Genomic DNA, 23,784 nt, shown 5'->3' with positions numbered 1-23,784 from the left:
TATTTCAAAAAAAAATTAACCCCCGAATATTGTACTATTAAGTGGGTTAGCAATAAAAAGCAGTACAAAACGATCCTTTTAATGTTACAAGTTGGACATGTGATACTCGTGGATTAGATTAAGGCTAACCGGTTGACGCGTCGACTAGTGGACCATTCATTGCTTGCAAAACGGTGTGCTGATACCGCGAAAATAAATCTATACTAATATTATAAAGCTGAAGAGTTTGTTTATTTGATTGAACGCGCTAATCTCAGGAACTACTAGTCCGATTTGAAAAATTATTTCAGTGTTAGATATCCCACTTATCGAGGAAGGCTATAGGCTATAAATTATACCCGCATTCCCACGGGAACGGGAACCACGCGGGTGAAACCGCGCAGTGTCAGCTAGTAATTAAATATTAAGTATCACACATACTTACTGGTATAAAGAGTGATAATAATATAATGATCCCGCGCGAAGGTCTTCGTATAACTCGGAATAATTTCATAATTTTAAATTTTCTGTCAGATTAAATGCAAGGAACTCTGAGCATAAATTTCTTGCATTAACCAGTTTATTAAAAGTCAAGGTTAAGTTTTTGAGACAGTTTCAACTTATACCTGTACATTATACGTAATCTTCGTAATAAACATAAGCCAAGGTTTATTTCCGTTTATTTGATCTTAATGCATTTAAAAGTTTAAAGTTAATGTATTTTTTTAATTATTTATTCTTTGCCCTAAAAAAATCTTATATACATCGTTTGACACTAAAACCGGAGGAACATCCTCGGATGTCCAATCTACAATGTTCAATTGCAATGTATTGCTCCACAAAATGGATTCGTTTTCGTGGAAAATAGATAATTATCTCATTAATATTACAAATGTGAAAGTTTGTGTGTGTGTATCATTATTCAACTATATACGACTCACTGCTGAGCTCGAGTCACCTCTCAGAATGAGAGGGGTTAGGCCAATAGTCCACCACGCTGGCCCCATGCGGATTGGCAGACTTCATACACGCGGAGAATTAAGAAAAATCTCTGGTATGCAGGTTTCCTCACGATGTTTTTCCTTCACCGATTGAGACAATTAATTGAGTATCAACTCTATTCTCCGGTTCTTAAGAATACTTTTGTACTTTAATTAAAATAAAATTAAAAAGTAAATATAAACTTATACATATCAGAAACTTGCGGACTGTTTCGAGTTTTTTGATGAGTTGTTCATATCTATTTTTTCATTTTATTTTAATTGAGGTACAAAATTTGTCTTGTTAAGCGGAGAAAGGAGTTGATCCTCAATTCGTTGTCTCAAACGGTGAAGGAAAATCATCGTGAGAAAATCTGCATACCAGAGATTTTTCTTAATTCTCTATGTGTGTAGTTAATATATTTGGACAATACACACAATATTACTATCTAACCCCAAAGTAAGCATAGCCTGTGTTATGCTTACTTTGAGGCTAAAAACAAATAATAGGCAGAAGTTATTTATTACAAAGATAAATAAATATTTTCGTATATTGTTTTGGTTCTGACCCATATTCCTATCAATACAGTACGAGCGAATGCCTTCAATCTACATTGAATGTTGAATGCAAAGTAACGAATGGCACTGAATGGTAAATCAGTGGCAGAACACTCGCGGAACGGTTCAAAAGGTCCAATTGGAGGATTTGAAAGAAAATTGTGATTGTGATTCTATTACCCAGGTTCCACTGGGTAAATAAATTAAAAATAGTAATAGAGGTCAGTAAATCTTGATTACATATAAAAAAAAATACCAATTTTTCTATTTAATTATGTCCTAGCTTAAGGAACGAAAGCGAGACAATACGGGCAATTTCGTTATTTTCATTTTGATAAAACTACAGAACCGATTTTCATGAAAAATAAATGGTATCAATCTTGAAGTATATTCTTTCAAACAAAAAAAATTTTTGAAAAATTGGTTATGAAATTGCGAAGTTATAAACATTTAAAAAAAGACATACGCGTCTTATCTATATCTATATTTATAATAAAACTAATAGATTTCTATATATTTATCCGCAATTTGAGATTTTACTTATACCATTTGTAACAACAAACGTTAGCGTGGCATAACGGAAGACAGTGCCATCTAGAACCTAAACTTATAATACGAATTCTGTACATTTTGTACATTCAGTACATTAAAGATATTTTGAAAATTTTTGTTGGGGGGTATTATATAATCGATACTGAAGCTAAAAATATTTTTTCTCGATTTTTTTTTCTGTCTGTCTGTCTCTCTGTCCGTGTTTTTTTGTTATTCGGGCATCACGCTAAAACTACTTAATGAATTCAAATGAAATTTGGCACGGTTTAAGACCATAATACGGAAAAGGTTATAGGATACTTTTTATTGCGAAAATAAAATAAGGAGGGGGTGAAATAGGGGTTGAAAGTTTGTATGGAAAGTCCTTCATTTTTAGTGTAACAGTTTTAAAAATTTGTTCTTAAATCTTAAAAAAATACGAAATATAATGTAATTCAAAAATTTTTTGAATTACAAAAAATTAAAAGCCCTATTTCACCCCTAGAGTGGTGAAATAGGGCTTGAAAGTTTACATTGATTTCCACGCGGACGATGTCGCGGGCGTCCACTAGTTGAGAAATAAGAGCATAATGTATTCAATGCTACTGTATTAAGTGGGCGGTGAATAATCAATTAAAGCATAATTGCTTTTAAAAGGATACGCTACTAATTGGCCGGTATTTTTAGACCTCCTGATGCCTGCCACTGCGAGAATATTGAAGAGTAGCGAACGCGAGAATTCCATGAGCGTGGAATTTAATCCTTTATTTTCTTTTTTAATTATTGAACGGTAACGGGCGATGGAGCGAGCTATGCTTGGGGTTTCTCTGCGTGATCGAATCAGAAATGAGGTGATCCGCAGAAGAACCAGAGTCATATAGCTCAGCGAGTCGCGAAGCTAAAGTTGCACATAGTTCGAAGAGCTGATGGACGTTGTTCCCAAGGTGCTGGAATGGCGACCCCCCACTAGGTCGACCGAGGACATCAAGCGGGTTGCAGGGAGCCGCTGCTCGCGGCTCGAGACCGTTTTGTTTGGAAATCCATGCAAGAGGCCTATGTCTAGCAATGGACGTCCATCGGCTGTTAATGATGAAGGAGATTGACACAAATATTTGTGGTGTTCGTTGATTTCAAACAGCCTTTTATAGCTAAATGATGATCACAATGAAGTAAAACCTACTCGTGTAAAAATAGTATCATCAAAATCGGTATATAAACGTCGAAGGTAACCACGAACATACATAAAATACATATACTTTTTTTTTTTTTTTAATTTTTAACAAGTTAGCCCTTGACTACAATCTCACCTGATGGTAAGTGATGATGCAGTCTAAGATGGAAGCGGGCTAACTTGTTCGGAGGAGGATGAAAATCCACACCCCTTTCGGTTTCTACACGGCATCGTACCGGAACGCTAAATCGCTTGGCGGTACGTCTTTGCCGGTAGGGTGGTAACTAGCCACGGCCGAAGCCTCCCACCAGCCAGACCTGGACAAATTAAGAAAATCTCAATCTGCCCCGCCGGGGATCGAACCCAGGACCTCCGTTTTGTAAATCCACCGCGCATACCACTGCGCCACGGAGGCCGTCAGATACTTATTCATAACTAGAAAACACATCACTGTTCTACTACTTTATCTTATCGTTCTATCTTGAGATTTTTTAAATTTAATGTAGATAGATTCTGGATTTACACAAATGATAGTTAAGTATATGCTGTCAAACCATATGGTGGTAGATTTTTCAGCGGGATCATGAAATACTGAATATCAAGGAGTTGCATCCGTTATCACAGATATTTACATGTGTATAAAAAAAGATCTATTCATTTGTCTCGAAGATTCATCGTCATCATGTCAGCCGATAGACGTCCACTGCAGGACATAGGCCTTTTGTACGGACTTCCAAACATCACGATCCTGAGCCACCTGCATCCAGCGAATCCCTGCGACTCGCTTGATGTCTGCGACATTCAAAGATGATTCTAAGCTTGTATTGAATATTAATTTAATAATGATTTAAATAGGTATACTATCGTATTTCTTAATGGATTAAGAGAATGGAATCTGTTTAGTATCTAAGGCACTTAACATTGACGGTTCCTCTTGAAAACCATTAAGTTAATCTGTTTCATTAATAAATTCACTTTCAATAATAATTTTGAATTCCCTATTTAGTATTAATAAAATGAATGGGTCAAAAAAGCTATCCAATCTCAGTGTCTTATTTATCTATACTTACTAATATTATAAAGCTGAAGAGTTTGTTTGTTTGATTAAACGCGCTAATCTCAGGTACTACTGGTCCGATTTGAAAAATTCTTTCAGTGTTAGATAGCCCATTTATCGAGGAAGGCTATATATTATTCCCGTATTCCAACGGGAATGGGATTCACGCGGGTGAAACAGTGCGGCGTCAGCTAGTCCTCTGATGTAACTAAAAGTTAACGCCTTTCAAACGAATTTTACAGGCTATATTATTATTTTTTTTGACATGACGGACAACAAAATGTTTAAAAAATACATCAAAAGTTTAAATCTCTATACTAAAGCCATACTAGAGGAGTACTGTTTACCAACAAACAAATTAAAAATGAGGGTATAAATCACTAGTCATTTCCCACCTAATAATAATTATAATTAACTTGTTCTAAAATTAATAAAAAAAATTTTGATTAATAAGCTTAAAACAAATAAATAAAGTTACTATATTTTGAATAATATTTTATAAAACAACAATTCATAATTTAAAATAAAAAAGTTATGAAATGGCATGCGTTTTCTACCCTCATTTCTAATTTGTTTGTTAGTAAACAGTAATTCTCGAGTATGGCTTTAGTATAGGTACATACTTAATTTTACGTAGGTTAGGTAATATTCTTTTTGATGAGTTAGGGTAATTCTAATAAATTAATTACTAACCAGTATCATTTTCATCACTGCCGCGTCTTTGCAGCCAACGCTGCACTATTTCAATACTTTCCCCGGCCAACATAATTATTGCACATATTTATAGACACCATCCTGTATTACACCATTTTTCTAATCCACAATTCACATTCACCAACAATGCTCTAAACACATCTACCTTCTACAAAATAACACTTTTAAAATACCCACATTTCTATTTATAAAAGTCATCGTTACAGATTACAATAAACAACTAGTTTACTTTTTTTGTTCAAAACGCAGAACTTAAAACACCTCGCGTTTAAAAAAAAAATGCGCGCACAAAAATATTATCTCGAGATGACAACACACAACGCGTTCAAATATCGAATTAATTAAATGATGTTCGTCGACAGCCGAGTGTAAACAGCGAGTGATACCAATTTATTTGTACAGCTAAGCATTATCTTCTTCCGCGTGATTTTTAACCTTAACAGAAGGTAACAAGGCTTAAATCACTTTCACTGTTTTACTATTTTGATGCTGTGGCGGGGAGTTTGTAAGGCAGCCGGTTAGGTAATGGCCGTCAGCTCAAGTAAGTCAGGCCGAGAAGGGGGGTGAATGTAGGACGAGTGCCATGTAAGCATATATTAACTGGAAGAGATACGCGACTTTGCTCTCAATAGGTATTTGATGGGTACGTATCGTGGCGAATTATGCTCGTTTCGGTACTCGCCTATATTTCTAATGGAAGAAGATATTTACGAACTGCTTATCGAGAAATTTTCTCGCAGCCAAGTGTTGCATATTCATTCTTGGCTGAGTTTGTTGTGGGCTCTTCTCGGACCACGACGCATTTGGTACCCTCGTAATTTTATTTTTTCGACTTTTACTTACCAACATTTAATTAAATCATAACTTGACGTTTCAAAAGTGCTTGTAAACTGAGCATAAATGAATTTTAAATTTTGAATAGAAGTAAATCAACTCGGAGCTGTGATAGCTCAGTGGATGTGACATGCCTTCGGTTAGGAGGACGTAGGTTCGAATCCGGCCCGGGGCAAGGACCTCCAACTTTTCAGTTATGAGCATTTAAAGATTATATATCACGTGTGTCAAACGGTGAAACATCGTCAGGAAACCTGCACACCTGAGAATTTTCTTAATTCTCTAAGTATGTGACGTCTGCCAGTCCGCAGTGGGCTAGCGTGGTTGACCATTAGTCTAATTACTCTCATTTTGAGAGGAGCCGTGCTCAACAATGAGTCATATATGGGTTGTGATGATGATGATGAAGTTTAAAACACTTTTACCAGTCTGCATGTCTCTCTGTCTGCCAAGACCCATTATTTTTGCAATGCGTATCAATATCAAACTTCTAAATTTTCGTTAAAAAAAGATACGTTTATTCACCAAAAGAAACGCATATTTCGTCACTTTCAAAGTAATCAAAACACACAGGGTAAGTACTTCCCTTTGACCTACGAGTAGGACTATGAAATTTGGCAACTAACATCGTTATAGACCACACGTAGAAGAAAAAATCTCAAAACTATACATTTGTAATTAAATCTTATAAAAAAAAATCTGAAAAAGCTCTGCAAAAACTGCGTAATTCGATTAATGAACTATTTATAACGATTCCATACGAAACCCTCGGTGGGTGAGTCTAATTCGCACTTGTCCAATTTTTTGTATTACAATATTACAGGATATGACTAATTGCTTAATTGTACGAAACACGAATCTGCCAAAGAAATGAGAGGAAATCTTCCACGAGAAAGTTGTCCAGCGACGTATTAAAGTTTTATTTGTCACAGTTCCAATATAATTATGTCTGTCCGAATTAAATTAATGGATCAGAAGTGATAGCTAGATATAAACAAGTCTGACCGCCTTTTAAGTTGATTTAATAAATCTATACTTAAAATTAAAAGACCTGTCCTGACTGACCGGCTATATTTATGAACTAGCGGACGCCTGCGACTTCGTCTGCGTAATAGCCCTATCCTACTCCTACCCTACCCCTACCTACCCCTACCTACCTCTACCTGTGCCACACTCGACTTACATAGGTATAGTGTGTCGCGGACTTTTTTGTAGATATTTATAATACAATTAATTAAAACATCTTGTGGTTCTACCATTTATAGTTTAGGCAGCGTTAGCAAAATAAATAGCTTTTCTGGTTGATTTTTTACACCTTGTGTCCGAAAAACCCAAATATCTTACGGAACCCTATTTTTTTTCAAAATAAATTTTAGCCTATGTTACTTGTGGATAATGTAGCTTTTGAATGGTGAAAGAATTTATTAAATCGGTCCAGTAGTTTTTGAGCCTATTCATTCCAATCAAACAAACAAACATAGAAACAAAGTTTTCCTCTTTATAATATTAGTATAGACTAGCGGACGCCTGTGACTTCTTCCACGTGGATTTCAGTTTATGATAAATTACAAATGGTTTCTGATTCCACTATCGAAATTACCACTTTCACCTTATTTCGTTCGTTTTTGTTTTTATTAAATACTATTTTATGAGTGTTGGATTCAAATCTTTCAATTTTGTAGAATTTTTTTTGTAGAAAACTTGTTTTATCATTTTGTAGATGACACTCACATACTCGTAGCATATATTACGTAGTTTAATTGTTAATTTGTTTTATTCATTAGAACATTCATAAGCAGTTTTAGTTTTAATATTATGAACTGACAGTTATTATTTATATATACCTACGAATATACCTAAATAGTTGTTAAAATGATTTAGGTATACTACTTCGAAATATTTTTTTGCATACTCAACATAATTAAAACTTTACATCGCGTAAAATCGACTAAAAGCATTGGACATAACACAGAATTTATTGCATAAATAAAAAAGGAACAGGTTTTGCCGAACGTCAACTCCAGTTAAGTATAAATAAACTTAATTTTTTCGTAATACCGCGTGCAACACACTCTTAAATGCGAAAATGAAATAATATACGTACACATGTTTACACATACAATCTATATATATAAAAATGAATCCATATATCCCTTCGTCACGCAATCGCGCGTGAACGGCTGGGCCGATTTAATTTTTTTTTTTGCGTTTGTTATTGTCAGGAGAAGGTTCTCATAACAGAAAAAAAATAAAAAGGGGTAGGGTAAGGGTAGGCTAGGGTAGGCTGCGGTAGGGGTAGGGTAGGGGTAGTTGAAAGTTTACATCGAGTTTGACGCGGACGATGTCGCAGGCGTCCGCTAGTAATATATCAAATATTACTACCTCTCCCAAGGAGATTTATAGGGGAGTATTTCTTAGTGTAGGTATAGCCACGACTTCTTGCGCGTAAAATTTAGTTTTAACTAATCCCGAGGGAAACGTGGTTTATCCAGGATAAATGGTAGGTATACGTTGCTTATTAACCTCCAATATCTTCCAGTGAAAGTGCGAGTAAAATCAGTTTAGCCGTTCCAAAGACTAGGCGACACTGGCACCGACCGTCGTAGGCACCGACTTCAAACTGATCAGTAGGTAGATCCGTAAGTATGCATTATAATGTTATTTTCGATTTTTAGTTTCCTGCGTACGTTTATGTGTTATAAAAAAATATTTTTTTTTTTAAATTTTGTTTAAATATAATAAGTATACCTACACGAACGAAATTTATATAAAATCAAACATCCTTTCCAATAAAAAAATATCAAAATAAAAAAATAAATAATATAATCGAACCTCTACTTATTGCGTGTTCAATTGTGCATACTTAAAAAAATACAAGCGTCGAATTGAGAACCTTCCTCCTTTTTTTCGTGGGTCGGAAAATTATTTTATCAAGAATGATGTATTGTTCCCGAGGGACAGAAAGATACTTTTCCGACATCAAGTTGACAAAGTTTTTATCTATTAGGTACTTACACCGTAATACCACATGCGAAATTCTATCCATTGAAAAACCGTACGAAAATCTGTAATTTTCGAGTTTATCGAAAACAAATAAACTGACAGTGGACAATTTCTTTTTTATAACATTATTAAGATAAAGCATTATAATAATGAAGTATCACTTCTTGCAAGTTCTGTAGGCATAGGTACTTATTTTATAATGCGAGCAATGCTATTGGTGAACTATATACTCTAACTAGCTATTTATAAAATCACTACGTAATCCTATATGTTTCTCGCATTATGTTCGCTTGAAAGAGACATACAAAGAACACTAATAAATATTCTAACTGATAACCTCTTCTTCGTAATGACCTGATGGATACTACTACTTGATGGCGTGCTTAAGGTTTTTGACTAGAGTAGGCAGTATACAATATAAATACAGATTACTTACAAATTGTATGAAATTATTTCTCCAATCTAATATAAAATTTTCGTGTCACGGTTTCTGTTACCAAAGTATTCCGAAACGGCTGGTACTTTTTTCTTCTTTTTTTTTAGGGCAACCAAAAAAAAAACTGACTTCAGAAATACTCAACCAGCACGTCAGATTAAGGTATAGGTGAGTTTATAGCTAAAATCTGCACATTTTGAAATCTGACGATTTGAGCATAACGTAATAGAATGAGAGGGTTTCAAAGTTACAAAATAAAACCCCTATATTTTAGTTCTCGAGTTACGAGGGCGATTAATTTTTTACTTATGTTGTAGGAAATAACCTCCTCATTAATCGCTAAAATTTTTTGACAATTTCATTAAGCCAAAGTAATAAAAATACCGTAGAGGCTTTACATCTACATACGTAAACAGATTAAATACATCACAGGAAAGAGTAATAAAGAAGGTCGTCGTGGATGAAAAACAGTTAGGAAAATATAATTACGAACGTAAATAATTTTCATCACTTGACATTTCCTCCGGCGATGGAAAATTCAATGCTACACAATTTTATTGTAGAAAATTAAATACATTACGTAACCAGGCTTAGTAGCCTGGTTACGAAATGTATTTAATCCAATATAAAAGTTGAGAAACATTAAGAAAAAGCAGCACAGTTTGTGAGAAATATTTAAAAACACAGCATTTTCCAATCGTACATATTTGTCCAATTACTTTCGCGGTAATAGAATTTGTAGTCTGCGCCTGTCAAAAGGAAATTGAACGCTTTCCTGACCTCTGAAGCTTTTTATTTGAAAACAGTATATTGAACATTATTATATTATACATTTTTTACGTCTACAAAGGGAGATTCAGTAACTCGTATCTTATGCTTTTATCTAATAAGTCATCATCATGGTCATTAACCAATGGACGTCCACTTCTAAATATATGCCTCCTGTATTACTATAACTTAAAAAATCGTGCAGTTGAGCCCTTTGAGCTTATACTACTGTTTACTTTGTTGCTAAAATTTGACAGATAGGCCTTTTTTCCTGATTCCAAATATGTATATAACTAAATTTCGTAAAAAATGTTAGTTGTGCCCTTCTTAATTAAGACGGCAGTATGGCTTTCCAAACACCACGGTCTCGAGCCGGCAGCATCCTGGGGTTCCCTGTAGTCCAGTTATGTCGTCGGTCTCTTCGAACTATGTGCCCTGCCCATAACCACTTCAGCTTCACGACTCTATGTTGGTGAATCTATTAAGTCATCATCATCATCATTATCAACCCATATTCGGATCACTGCTGAGCTCGAGTCTTCTCTCAGAATTAAAGTGGTTAGGCCAATAGTCCACCACGCTGGCCCAATGCGGATTGGCAGACTTCACACACGCAGAGAATTAAGACAATTCTCTGGTGTGCAGGTTTCCTCACGATGTTTTCCTTCACCGTTTGAGACACGTGATATTTAATTTCTTAAAATGCACACAACTGAAAAGTTGGAGGTGCATGCCCCGGACCGGATTCGAACCTACGCCCTCCAGAGTCGGAGGCAGAGGACATATCCATTGGGCTAACACGGCTCATCTATTACATATAGAGTACGTGACTCTAAATGTCACTATTGTGAGATGTAGCGTACTATATATAAAGAGCATCTCAATATATTAGATTAGTATATTCTAGGAAGTCACGAAATAAAACCTAGTACAACAAATTGATGATATACTATGTTACCTAACGTTAAGACAATCCAGCTACTCGACGTAGACATTCGTTCGGATATACCTGTAAAGCCTGTACCATACATCGTAGTTTAACTGTACCGTGTGTTTCTAGCCAAATGGTATCTTCGCACCGTTGCCTTTCTATTATTTGTTAAGATTGCTTATCCGGTTATACTGGCGTATACACAGTATATAAGCGTATACCACAGTATAAATATTATGACCTAATAAACGAGCTAACATAATTGGCTATGTAGTTAGTCTTTAGCGGGAATCCAAAGCTGCTCTAATAGGATCTTACCAAATTTGGCTAGGCAGGGAGAACAACACGAGTGGAGGAGGGGAGTGTTGATCGACCGTCAAGGAATTCCTTAACCTACATCCTGTAGTCACAAGTCCAGGAATCTGCTCGGTGTTTTTCTCTTAACCACGCGTTGGACCCGGCACCTGCACCGTAAATCAATGGCATGCTAAGATATTTGCTTCTCTAATCTTTTAGTATAGTGAGATTTTTTGGTAAAAACGTATCTGTCACATCCCATTATAAGTATATTTAATACAGTAAAAGCAAATTTTTAATAAAGTTTTTAGAAACTGTAATAAAGACAACCAACGAACCGACCGCGTATTAATTCTCGTTTATTCCAGGAAATGGCTGTTTCCATATTCCACCTGCTAGTTTTGTTTCTATTTGCATGTCCAACCGGCGCTGTTGAAACTGAAATATGAAAATTGGAACTTTTACGACCGTATAGCGTCAGCTGAGCGAAATTGTACGCTATTTACCCTGCCTTTTATTTAATTAGTACCGTTCTGTAGTAATTACTTTATTTACCGCCGCTTGCTTTGCGCTTGAGAAAAAGGCAAGAATATATTTGCATGACTGAAACACAGAAGTTTTGTTAAAAGAAACATTGGCGTGACTTTCAAATTGTTTGCAGTTTATCTTTGTATCTCCTTTTATTTTCAAATGCAATTTGTTTTGTAGTATTAAATAATGTAAGAAGTAATGGCAAACGGATTTGGATGGAGTTACAAATATAACATATATTTCATACAATATGTCAGAAGCATTTTATGCGAAAAAAATTAAAATGGATGAAGTCACGGGTGTTACTAATATCGTCATATCAACATTATATCTGCCGATGGCAGCTACTACGGGACATAGGCCTTTTGTAACGACTTCCAAACATCACGATACTGAGCCGCCTACATCCAGAAAATTCCTGCGACTCGCTTGATCTGGTGGGGGGTCGACCAACACTGCGCTTTCTAGTGCAAGGTCGGCATTCCAGCTCCTTGGGACCCTAGACTTTCAGTCCAGAAGCTTAAAGACGTCGTCCAATAAATAGCTTCGGTGAAATTACATCTCCCTGACGCACTCCTCGCTGGAACAGGTTGGCCTCGTAATCTGATCTTGAATATGGACTGACATAGGTGGCGTTTTCGTACAAGCACTTGGATACACCTGTAGTCAATTCGGCATCTCTGCAATCTTAGCACAGCCAAAGTTTCCAGCGAATCGAAGGCTTTCTCATAATCCACAGATACTAAGCAAAATGGCTAGTTATACTCTTGAGTCTTCTGTATAACCTGACGCAGCGTTTGGATATATTAGTACCATAGACCATATTATGTATGGTCTATGGTAATAAAGCCTTTTTCGAATCCAGCCTTTACGGGGAGCTTGAAGTCAAGACGATTCGTAATATTTATATGAAAATAAAAGAGTATTATATATTAAGTAATATAGTATAATATATTATATTACTTAAACTATTAGGTACAATAATTTGCTTAGTTTCTAATTGTATACTTTCGCAATATTATATTTTTGTATACCTACTCCTTAATATATGGAATAAGGAATGAATTATGTTAAACAAGAACAAACGAAATTTCAGCATTTGGATGTTTCTTTTATTTACATGGAAAGAGGAAACTCGGATCTCACAAAATTGCAATATTTAAGTTTGCTCCTTTGTGGACAAAGGAATTGTACGAACAGAGATTCTTACAATAATTCTGGAAGCTTCTAAAATTATTTTCGGTTTATTTCAAGGTTTACAAGCACTTTAACGCTATATGCTGTATGTAATGTAAGCACCGGTAGATTCTTTTGAAAATAAGAAAAACTCAACAATTGTTGTTGTTGTTTTTTTTTTATCATTTACAAGTTAGCCCTTGACTACAATCCCACCTGATGGTAAGTGATGATGCAATCTAAGATGGAAGCGGGCTAACTTGTTAAGAGTAGAATGAAATCGGTTTCTACACGACATCGTATCGGAACGTTTTATCGCTTGGCGGTACGTCTTTGTCGGTAGGGTGGAACTAGCCACGGCCGAAGCCTCCCACCAGCCAAAAATTATTGTTTTGAAATAAAATCTTAAAATAAATAAAAAAAAAATCTTTCACAAACAATAATTATCATTAACAAAATTTATTAGGTATTAGATCTTGAGTTAAAGTAAAAGTCGACCAATACCTATACCTTCATAAGCTTCCAAGCAACTTTGTAATACAGAAATTCATCAATAGTATAGTAACCTTGACTAATTAAATTCCCTTACATTTTTTATTTTCGAAGCAATTGATTGGAGAAGGAGAATCGATTTTAACATTGCTTCAGAGACAGGAAAGCATAGAATTTCGATTTCAATGTATAATACTATCAACAGTTTATAATACGCAATAACATAAAATGTATTAGTTGTATGAATACGCATAATCTAGCAGAACTTTATAAACTATTCTCGTATCGAGTCAGGTATACACAGTGATTTCAAACATTAATAGAAATCTAAATATACACTAGAAATACGCTCAAATGATTTTGAAGCGATAGAAAGTTCAAGTTATATATTTAGTTTAGAAAGAAAATGTTTTTTTCAGACATCATACTAAGATTGAGTGAAAATTAGGTTACTTTTCCATATAGTAGGTACTTTCGAGGCTCATAAAAATGGTGAGTATCTACTTGATTTTTTGTTACTTTTACAAAGTTAATTTATTATTAGCATACTCTTAATTTACAACTTAAAAAACTGTCATCATCACTATTTAACTAGGCAACCTATTTGCAATGTGTCACTGTGAATATCATTTATTTCTTATACTAATAAATAGATGAGGGTATATATTTCTATTGCTGGATCTTGGAGCATGTAAAACCATTGCAGATACGTCCGATAAGTTACGTCAGTGGAATCGCGTCATAGACTTGATGAATTTTAAGCGGACGGTATATCAGGTCTTGACGTCACGGCATACGGAATGAGTTTTCATTGTTGATCGATGAATAATCATGATTATCTATTCCATCACTGAAATGTATTATTACATTATGTTGATTTTTAGGGATCTGTATCTCAAAAGGAAAAGACGGAACCCGTGTAGGATCACTTTGTTGTCAGTCTGTGTGTCTAGTTGTCTGTTAAGAGTCAAGATCCTTTATCTTGAGAACGCGTGGAGTTAAAATTATAGCCATAGCATATTTAGACGGCCGCGTGGCGCAGTGGGTAGTGACCCTGCTTTCTGCATCCACGGCCGTGGGTTCGATTCCCACAACTGGAAAATATTTGTGTGATGAGCATCAGTGTTTTCCAGTGTCTGTGTGTATTTATACATTATATAAGTATTTATATGTAGTATATAATTGTATATTAATATTATAATATCAATTATCTTAGCACCCATAATACAAGCTACTCTGTATGCTTACTTTGGGGCTAGATAGTGATGTGTATTGTTTAAGTATATTTATTATTATTTTTTATTATTATAGCACACACCCGTGACTTCGTCCGCTCTTAGACCTCTGTAATCTGGCCCTCTCGCAAAATACGTCGGTAATAGGTATATTTCGATACTCAAAGGAATCAAAATAAAGAAGTTAAGTATATAAGTATACTTAACTTCTTTATTTATTTATTTAGGGTTAACTTCCCAATGATCTAGAACTACGGATAATCATCATCATCATTAACAACCCATATTGGATTTGTAATGACGTTTCTTAGCTAGTCGTGTATTGTCATCAGAGCGCAGAGCGTGTGCAAAATTTCATCCTACACGAAGAGAGGAGTGGAGTGGAGAAAGGTTATATTATGCTCTGTAACATTATGCCATGCCCAGTGGCATGCACTTCATACATACGTTAAAATGCTGCATACCCTAACAAATGTTTCGTTAATTCTTTTCCAATGCACATTTGCCCAGTTTGGTTAAATTGTTATAGTAGTGCATACCCTGATCAACAACCTTATGCACGCTACTGACTATGCCTAATAGGAGGGGAGCATCAATGAAAAATGTGACAAAAACGGAAACAAATCCTTCATAGAGCTTCCGTTGCGTGCGCTGAGTTACGTAAAAATCATGAATGATGGAGTTGTTTCCCTTTAAAAGGTCATAAAAAAGGTCCGCTAAAGCAGGAATGTCTATTATTATTATTATTTTTTTTATTCTTTACAAGTTAGCCCTTGACTACAATCTCATCTGATGATAAGTGATGATGCAGTCTAAGACGGGAGCGGGCTAACTTGTTAGGAGTAGGATGAAAATTCACACCCCTTTCGGTTTCTACACTACATCGTACCGGAACGCTAAATCGCTTGGCGGTACGTCTAAAGTTTATTAATAGTGTTTTCACACGAACGAAGTTGCAGTCGTTCGCTAGTTGATAATAATCGAAAATAGAGTTTCATTAAACGTAAGGCCATCCTTTGTATTTTATTTGTGTGTTGACTTTCTTTCTAAATATTTATTCAATTCGTACTAGTTGGATTAAATCAATAAAGATATCAAAGTTGACTCGCTGTAGACAGAGATAGTGTTTAGTCTACGGATAGTGTGTGGGCGCGACTTGCTCTACACAGACATAACAAATTAACTTCAGTTTTCAACAGGTATGCTTTCATGTGGAATATTCTATAATTTAAGAGTAGAATAATATTAGCTCTAGAGCTGTGATAGCTTAGTGGATGTGACCTCTGCCTCCGATTCCGGAGGGTGTGGGTTCGAATCCGGTCAGGGGCATGCACCTCCAACTTTTCAGTTGTGTGCATTTTAAGAAATTAAATATCACGTGTCTCAAACGGTGAAGGAAAACATCGTGAGGTAACCTGCATACCAGAGAATTTTCTTAATTCTCTGCGTGTGTGAACTCTGCCAATCCGCATTGGCCTAACCCCTCTCATTCTGAGAGGAGACTCGAGCTCAGCAGTGAGTTGATAATGATGAATTTTTAAATTTCTTTTGTGTCCTTTTTTTGATAATGATGAATTTTTAAAATTAGCTCTACCCACTATCTACTTACTAGGTCAGGGATATCTACTCGTACTTAGAATCGTACGTGATACTGCTGACACTGCTGAGCTCGAGTCTCTTCTCAGAATGAGAGGGGTTAGGTCAATAGTACACCACGCTGGCCCAATGCGGATCGGCAGACTTCACACGCGCAGAGAATTAAGAAAATTCTCTGGTATGCAGGTTTCCTCACGATGTTTTTCATTCACCGTTTGAGACAAGTGATATTTAATTTCTTGAAATTCGTATTCGAACCCACACCCTCCGGAATCGGAGGCAGAGGTCATATCCAATGGGCTATCAAGGCTCACTTTACACACTTAGTATACTAATACTATACTATTTAGTATAATTACTAATATTGTAAAGAGGAAAGATTTGATTGTTTGTTTGTTTGCATTGAATAGGCTTTGAAATTACTAAATTGATTTGATATATTCTGTTACTATTGGGAAGCTACACTATCCCCGGTTGCTATAGGCTATATTTTCGATTATCAGTCAGATTCGATCGATCAGTCGATTAGCGCGGATGCCTAGAAATATGAATATTTTATGTAGTTTAATGAAGTCATAAAATTGTTGTTATAAATAAACCTCCAACTTTTCAGTTATGTACATTTTAAGAAAATTAAATATCACGTGTCTCAAATGTTGTAGGAAAAACATCGTGAAGAAATTTGTTTAATTCTCTACGTGTGTGAAATGGCCCAATGCTGATTGGCAATCAGCATTGGGCCAGCGTGGTTATTATCCCTCCCATTCTGAGAGAAACCTCGTCCTCAACAATAAGCCGAATATGGATTGTTAATGATGTCACCATTGTCCCATTGGACGTCACATTAGGCAGCGTGACGGTGTCTACGCGGATTACGAGGAGCTCAAGTCATCAAACACCCTCTTATTTATACCAACAATGATACCTACCCTCTACAATAACATAAATAATGAAAAAAAAGTTTAAACTACCTTCAAAATCCGTCCGACTATACACAAATAGGGAGATAATAGATATTTCATCATCATCACCATCATATCAGCCGATCGACGTCCACTGCAGGACATACGCCTTTTGTAGGACTTCCAAATATCACGATCTTGAGCCACCTACATCCAGTGAATCCCTGCGACTCGCTTGAGGTCGTCAGTCCACCTGGTAGGGGGTCGACTGACACTGCGCTTTCTAGTGCGGGGTTGCCATTACAGCACCATGGGACCCCATCGGCTCTTCGAACTATGTGCCCCGCTCATTGCTACTTCAGCTTCGCGACTCGTTGAGCTATGTCGGTGACTTTGAATAGATATTTAATAAATAAATTGAATTAAATAAAAGACAGCAAAAATAAAGAATAGACATTTATCTATTATTAATTCTATATGTGTGGATTATACTGTCAGTAATTTTTTACCATAAATAACTTCTTGATCTTGACGTATCGGTTAGTTAAGCACACCACTTAGAATAATTAAAGTTTGAGCTATTATGAAACTAGTTTAAAAACCAATATATATGCAAATTATGTGCATGTACGTTAAGTTACACTTATGAGACTCTGAAGGCAACTTTCTTCAAGGCTGAACTATACATCTATCTGTCTGAGTTTTGTGCTTTGGTAATTGTCTAAGATCCGGTATTAGAAAGATATACCCTCATCTGTTATTTATTAGTGATAAGAAATAAATAATAATAGATACACAGCGGGCGATGGAACGAGCTATGTTAGGAATATCTCTGCGTGATAGAATCAGAAATGAGGAGATCCGCAGAACAACCAAAGTCACCGACATAGCTCAACGAGTTGCGAAGCTGAAGTGGCAATGGGCGGGGCACATAGTTCGAAGAGCCGATGGACGTTGGGGTCCCAAAGTGCTGGAATGGCGACCCCGCACTAATAAGCGCAGTGTTGGCCGACCCCCCACCAGGTGGACTGACGACATCAAGCGAGTCGCAGGGATTCGCTGGATGCAGGCGGCTCAGTATCGTGATGTTTGGAAGTCCCTACAAAAGGCCTATGTCCTGCAGTGGACGTCCATCGGCTGATATGATGATGATGATGAATAATAGATAATTTTCACAGTTAAAATTAACCAATGAGGGAAGTAGATTAAATAAATTTAATTAAATTTTCATCATTTAATGTCATCCGGCCGAAATTTAACTAGGCCAACCTTTTGTGTCAATGTAAATATTTTCCATCATTTATTACCCTAATAAATAACAGACGAGGGTATCTATATATTTCTTATGCCGCTTATGTGAGTGAAAAAGGAGCGTCAGTAAAGTAGAAACATATTTATAGCCGACGCCCCGCGATTTTATCCGCGTAGTTCCCGTTCCTGTGAAAATACGGAGATAATTTTTTTTTTTTTTTTTTTTATTCTTTACAAGTTAGCCCTTGACTACAATCTCACCTGATGGTAAGTGATGATGCAGTCTAAGATGGAAGCGGGCTAACTTGTCAAGGAGGAGGATGAAAATCCACACCCCTTTCGGTTTCTAGACGGCATCGTACCGGAACGCTAAATCGCGGTGGTACGTCTTTGCCGGTAGGGTGGTAACTAGCCACGGCCGAAGCCTCCCACCAGCCAGACCTGGACAATTTAAGAAAATCTCAATCTGCCCAGCCGGGGATCGAACCCAGGACCTCCGTCTTGTAAATCCACCGCGCATACCACTGCGCCACGGAGGCCGTCAAAAGCCTATGACCCTCACAAATAACGTGACTTTCTAGAGGTAATAGAATTTTCAAAATCAGTTAATATATACAATATATTAACCCCTATAATACACCAAACTTTACATCTTTATCTTAATTAGAGAGATGTAGATTATAGTTTTTCTGTGAGTGGTTGTTAAGTAAAAGGCTTTTGGTAAACGGATTATGTTATGTGTTACACGCTACCCTCTTTATTACTCAAACTTTAATAATTCGTTCCTGGTACGCTGCGTTCACACATAAAAATTATGGCAGAATAATACTCTTTAAAAAGAAAGAAAAAGAGTCTATCATTTGCTATAAATATAAAAAAAAATTATGATCAAAATTATTTAGTAATTAACACAACTGATTGTTTCTTTCGCAAAGAAACAGTACGGCAATGAAAATGTACATCAGAGAAACGTCTTCAACAGATTCTGTGTATCTCTCAAGGCTCATGACTCACGAGATTATCCTCAAGGGGGCACTGGTACATCGACCTCGGTAGGGCAATAACCGCGAAAACTGAAACTGAAACGAGATTCGTGTGTTGTGGGATAATTTCCACTTGCTTTGCACTAAAATGCACCTTAAAAATGGCACGTGAAGGTGTATTTTTCTCTATCAATAAATTGAAAAGTCTACGATAGTTGTGTATCGTTTTTCGTCTAGCCTCTATGAATTTGGATGACTGTTTACAAACAGAACCAAATCTTTTAGATACGAGATTATATGTCGCATTATGTTTTGTATCAGCCCCTGTAGCCAAGTGGCAAGTCGATTCTCTTTCTACGATCGCTAACGCTAAAAATTTATGGGAATGACATTTGCTATCGACAGGTCACGTGATCAAGATCTGTCATTCCCATACATTTTTCTCGTTTTCGAAGCGTTAGCGATCGTAGAAAGTGAATTGACGCGCCACTTGGCTACAGGAGCAGATGATTTCTTATTTAGAAACAATTACTAGTTTCCACTGTGGGAAATTGAGGATAAAATATAACCTATGTTTCTCACTGATAATGTAGTTTTTAAGATTTTTTTATAATTGGTCCTACAGGTAGGTAGGATTCTTAACAAACGAACGGAAAATTATATTTTACTTCTTTATGGTCATAGCTCATGTATGATCGTGGTCAATAATCTTGTCAATATAATTGACATTTTTTAGGGCAAGGTCTATAGCTTGGCAAATACGTTCGTAACACTCCCGATGGTTCGTTTGGGCCGGGGGGCGTGTAGAGATGAATGAAATACCTACTCACTTCACTTCCCCGCACGCACGATTTCACACCCGCGCAGTCTTTCCCCCGGTCGTCCGCATATCATGATAGTGTCATCAACGAACTTGCCAAGCTATATTTTATTTATATTGCAAGAAACTATATATAACTTCTTGCTAAGTAGGTAAACCTCTATCACGATTCCGACGACACGTGATATTTAATTTCCTAAAACGCACACAACTGAAAAGTTGGATGTGCGTGCGCCGGACCGGATTCGAACCTACGCCCTTCGGAATCGGAGGCAGAGGTCATATCCACTGGGCTATCACGGCATAAAATATTATTAAAATGATATACAGTAAGTTGTCAAATTGCGAACACTGCCATTACTGAAGATGAATGGCGAAGATACCGCGAAGGTCGCTGTGCCTAACATCAATATCACTTTGGACAACTCGCGTCACGATTTGGAAGGGCCTGTAATGATGCTCTATTTGAACATGACGATTTGTTTACAATTGAAATCTTGATTGATCTGTTGTATTTTCGAGATCGACGTGAGATTGACGATGAAATAAACGAATAGCCATTATTAAATGATGCGTCAGATTAGATAAAGTAGAGCATGATCTTTCTAAGTATCAAAGTAGTCGTGTCTCTGTTATAATTCTACTAGTATTTTCAGTGTCTGAAGACGAAAATCTTCTAACAGTGAGTGTTCTGAGACTTGGTCGCTAACTATGGGCCTTATTAGAAGGCTCAACGTCACTCAGCGGGCGAGGAAACGAGCTATGCTTGGAGTTTCTCTGCGTGATCGAATCAGAAATGGAGATATACGCAGGTGAACCAAAGTCACTGACATAACTCAGCGAGTCGCGAAGCTGAAGTGGCAAGGGGCCGGCCTATGTCCAACAGTGGATGTCCATCGGCTGATAATGATGATGATGATGATGACTAGTATTTTAATAACGTAATAGCTGCGATAGCCCAATGGATATGACATCTGCCTTCAAAATACAAAATCAAAAATCAATCAATTCAAAAACAAAATCAATCAAAACCTTCAATAGTTGATAGAAAAGAAAAACCTCTGAACCCTGGGGTGTATGAGCACAAAAGGATTTACCAAGTTTTAAGAGCCTAATTTCGAGTTTCATTACCCTCTATCGACTTTAAAATGTCTCAACATGCGGCAACAATTTCGAAAAACAAAAATTAAGAAAATGTTATCTTAAAATGTAACCTTGGGATAGACAGGGAGTGTAGTTATATGTCAAAGGCGCCTTTAACCCTATACACATCGTTCACAAGTGCGAAGAGCGAAATGACTTCACTCATTCTCTGCCATTCTAGGGTCTTATTTTGGTTACAGTTTGATTTGTTAATTAAGTTGTCCTGACAAATATTGTGAATCATAACTTTTGTTCGACATTAGTTTTCTTATTTTTGTAATCACCTCTGAGTCTGCTAAAAAAAAACCCGACTGCTTAAGCGTAATGAACTGAAAAGAGAAAACAAGTATCACAATATCTATTTATAGTTCTGACATTACACTCCTTCTGACGCAGTCGGATAAAAAGTAGCAAAAAAAAAAAAGTCTTTTATGAGTAGGTTCAAACAAGGAATATTGAGCATCCACATAATTTATAGCCACATTATCATGTAAAGCGATGTCCTTCGTTTCCCTGACATTCTTCTTCAGTTTCAATATTCTATGGTCACGAACAATTTACTCGGAGTAAATGACCTAGACTGACATTTAGCTAATTACTATTTTACACTCATGGTGAGTAAATTCACATAAACTTATAGCCCCTAAACAGTGGCGTTTCTGGAGCGCCACGTTCCTGACACGCGTGAATTATCTTTATGGGGTAAAACTTCTATTCTATGGGGGCAATAAGCTGCAAGTAGATAACAAAGTTTAGACCAATGCCGTAGAAACCTTATCGAAGGAAAAAGCATTCCCAAGTTTTAATATTTACTTCATAGCTATTGGTCTTTGTAGTAATTCAGTATATTTATATGATTTTATAGATATATGTAGGATTACTAGGACTTACTTGATATTTTTGTGTGTTTACAGTTGAAAACATATGAAAAAAAAACAGTATCTAAATTTTATGTGGTGGTAAAGTTGAAAAGGACTGCGTGTCTTTTAATTTTTTTTTATTTTAATTTATTGAGGGCTTACAAACAGCATCATAGTACACATTGAATTAGTATGTACTAACGTAGTACATAGTAATTCAATGATAGTACAAAATCATATCATAATAGTTGATTGTCTTTGTCATTGTAAATTTAATGGTTGTGATTATTATTTTAACATACATTTTTATTGATTACTAGCAGAACCTCGCGGTTTCACCCGCGTAGTTCCTACACCCTTGAGATTACGGGGATAACATATGGCCCATGTTTATTCCTGATAATGTGGCTTTCTATTAGTGAAAGAATTTTGGAAATCAGTAAAGTAGTTTTTGAGTTTATTCGTTACATACAAGGAGGAGGTTCTCAATTAAACGCGTAAGTTTTATTTCATATATTTATTTTTTTGTATGTTTGTTACCTCATATCTTTGTCATTTATAAGCTAATTTTGAAAATTCTTTTTTTGTTTGAAAGAGTAAACTTTCAGATTACTCCCATTTCATTTTCATGAAAATAGGTTTAGTAATTTTGTGTTTAAATCAAAATAACTGAAACACGTCTTTGAAGTCGGTATTAGTATTAGATAGTATCGTTACTAAGTAACTGTTTACCATTACCATAACTCGTATGTGATCAAGCAGCTCGGGGCGATGATAACTTTGCGATCGGCTATCATCTGTTTACGTTGTCTGAACGCTTACGATTGTGAAACGCTAGTGTGAAAGGATATAACGATGTTCTTTAAACTATTGCCCTAAGCAATAAAACCGATAATCAACCGTATAACTGTACAGTTATGGTGTGTTTTTACATAACACACCTACTATTACAGTAATTATCCAATTAAGCGGTTAACATACGTGTCTTATTAAACGAAGTTGATATGTGTGTATACATGTTTAAAAATTAAACCTGTCTGTCATTAAATGGTCAAGGTTTATTAATGTAATTCTGTAACACTATTAGTAATTAATTAGATATATCAATACCTTGTAGAACAAAAGTTCTTGTTCTATTTAACAATGACATATAGATACAATAATATATTATCAAATTTTATGTAGGCAAAAGTTTACTATCAAATACCAAAGTGAATGTACGTAACATAAAGAAATAGCTAATTATGCAGTTTGGACCGCAATTTTGGATGGTAGGAGGTATCGATGGACCAGATCCTCAATCCTACTAATATTATAAACGCGAAAGTTTGTATGGATGTAAGTTTGTTTTGATGTATGTTTGTTTGTTTGTTACTGTTTAACGCCGCTACTACTGAAGCGATTTGGCTGAAATTTGGAATGGAAATATATTTTACTCTGGATTAACACATAGGCTACTTTTTAACCCAAAAAATCCTTGTATTCGCGAGATTTGCGAAAACCTGATGATTTTGATGGTATGAATGGCTCTCGGAA

General features: G+C 36.0%; 1 protein-coding gene across 1 annotated transcript in view; it reads right to left on the bottom strand.

Annotated features, from left to right (window-relative positions):
• Positions 1 to 23,784, bottom strand: part of LOC128198030 (high affinity cAMP-specific and IBMX-insensitive 3',5'-cyclic phosphodiesterase 8-like) — a 209,715-nt gene that overhangs the window by 78,899 nt on the left and 107,032 nt on the right. The window lies entirely within an intron of this gene.

The sequence above is a fragment of the Bicyclus anynana genome, chromosome 20 (genome assembly GCF_947172395.1).
Source record: "Bicyclus anynana chromosome 20, ilBicAnyn1.1, whole genome shotgun sequence".
Classification (NCBI taxonomy): Eukaryota; Metazoa; Arthropoda; class Insecta; order Lepidoptera; family Nymphalidae; genus Bicyclus; species Bicyclus anynana.
This window is presented reverse-complemented; position numbering and strand designations above follow the sequence as displayed.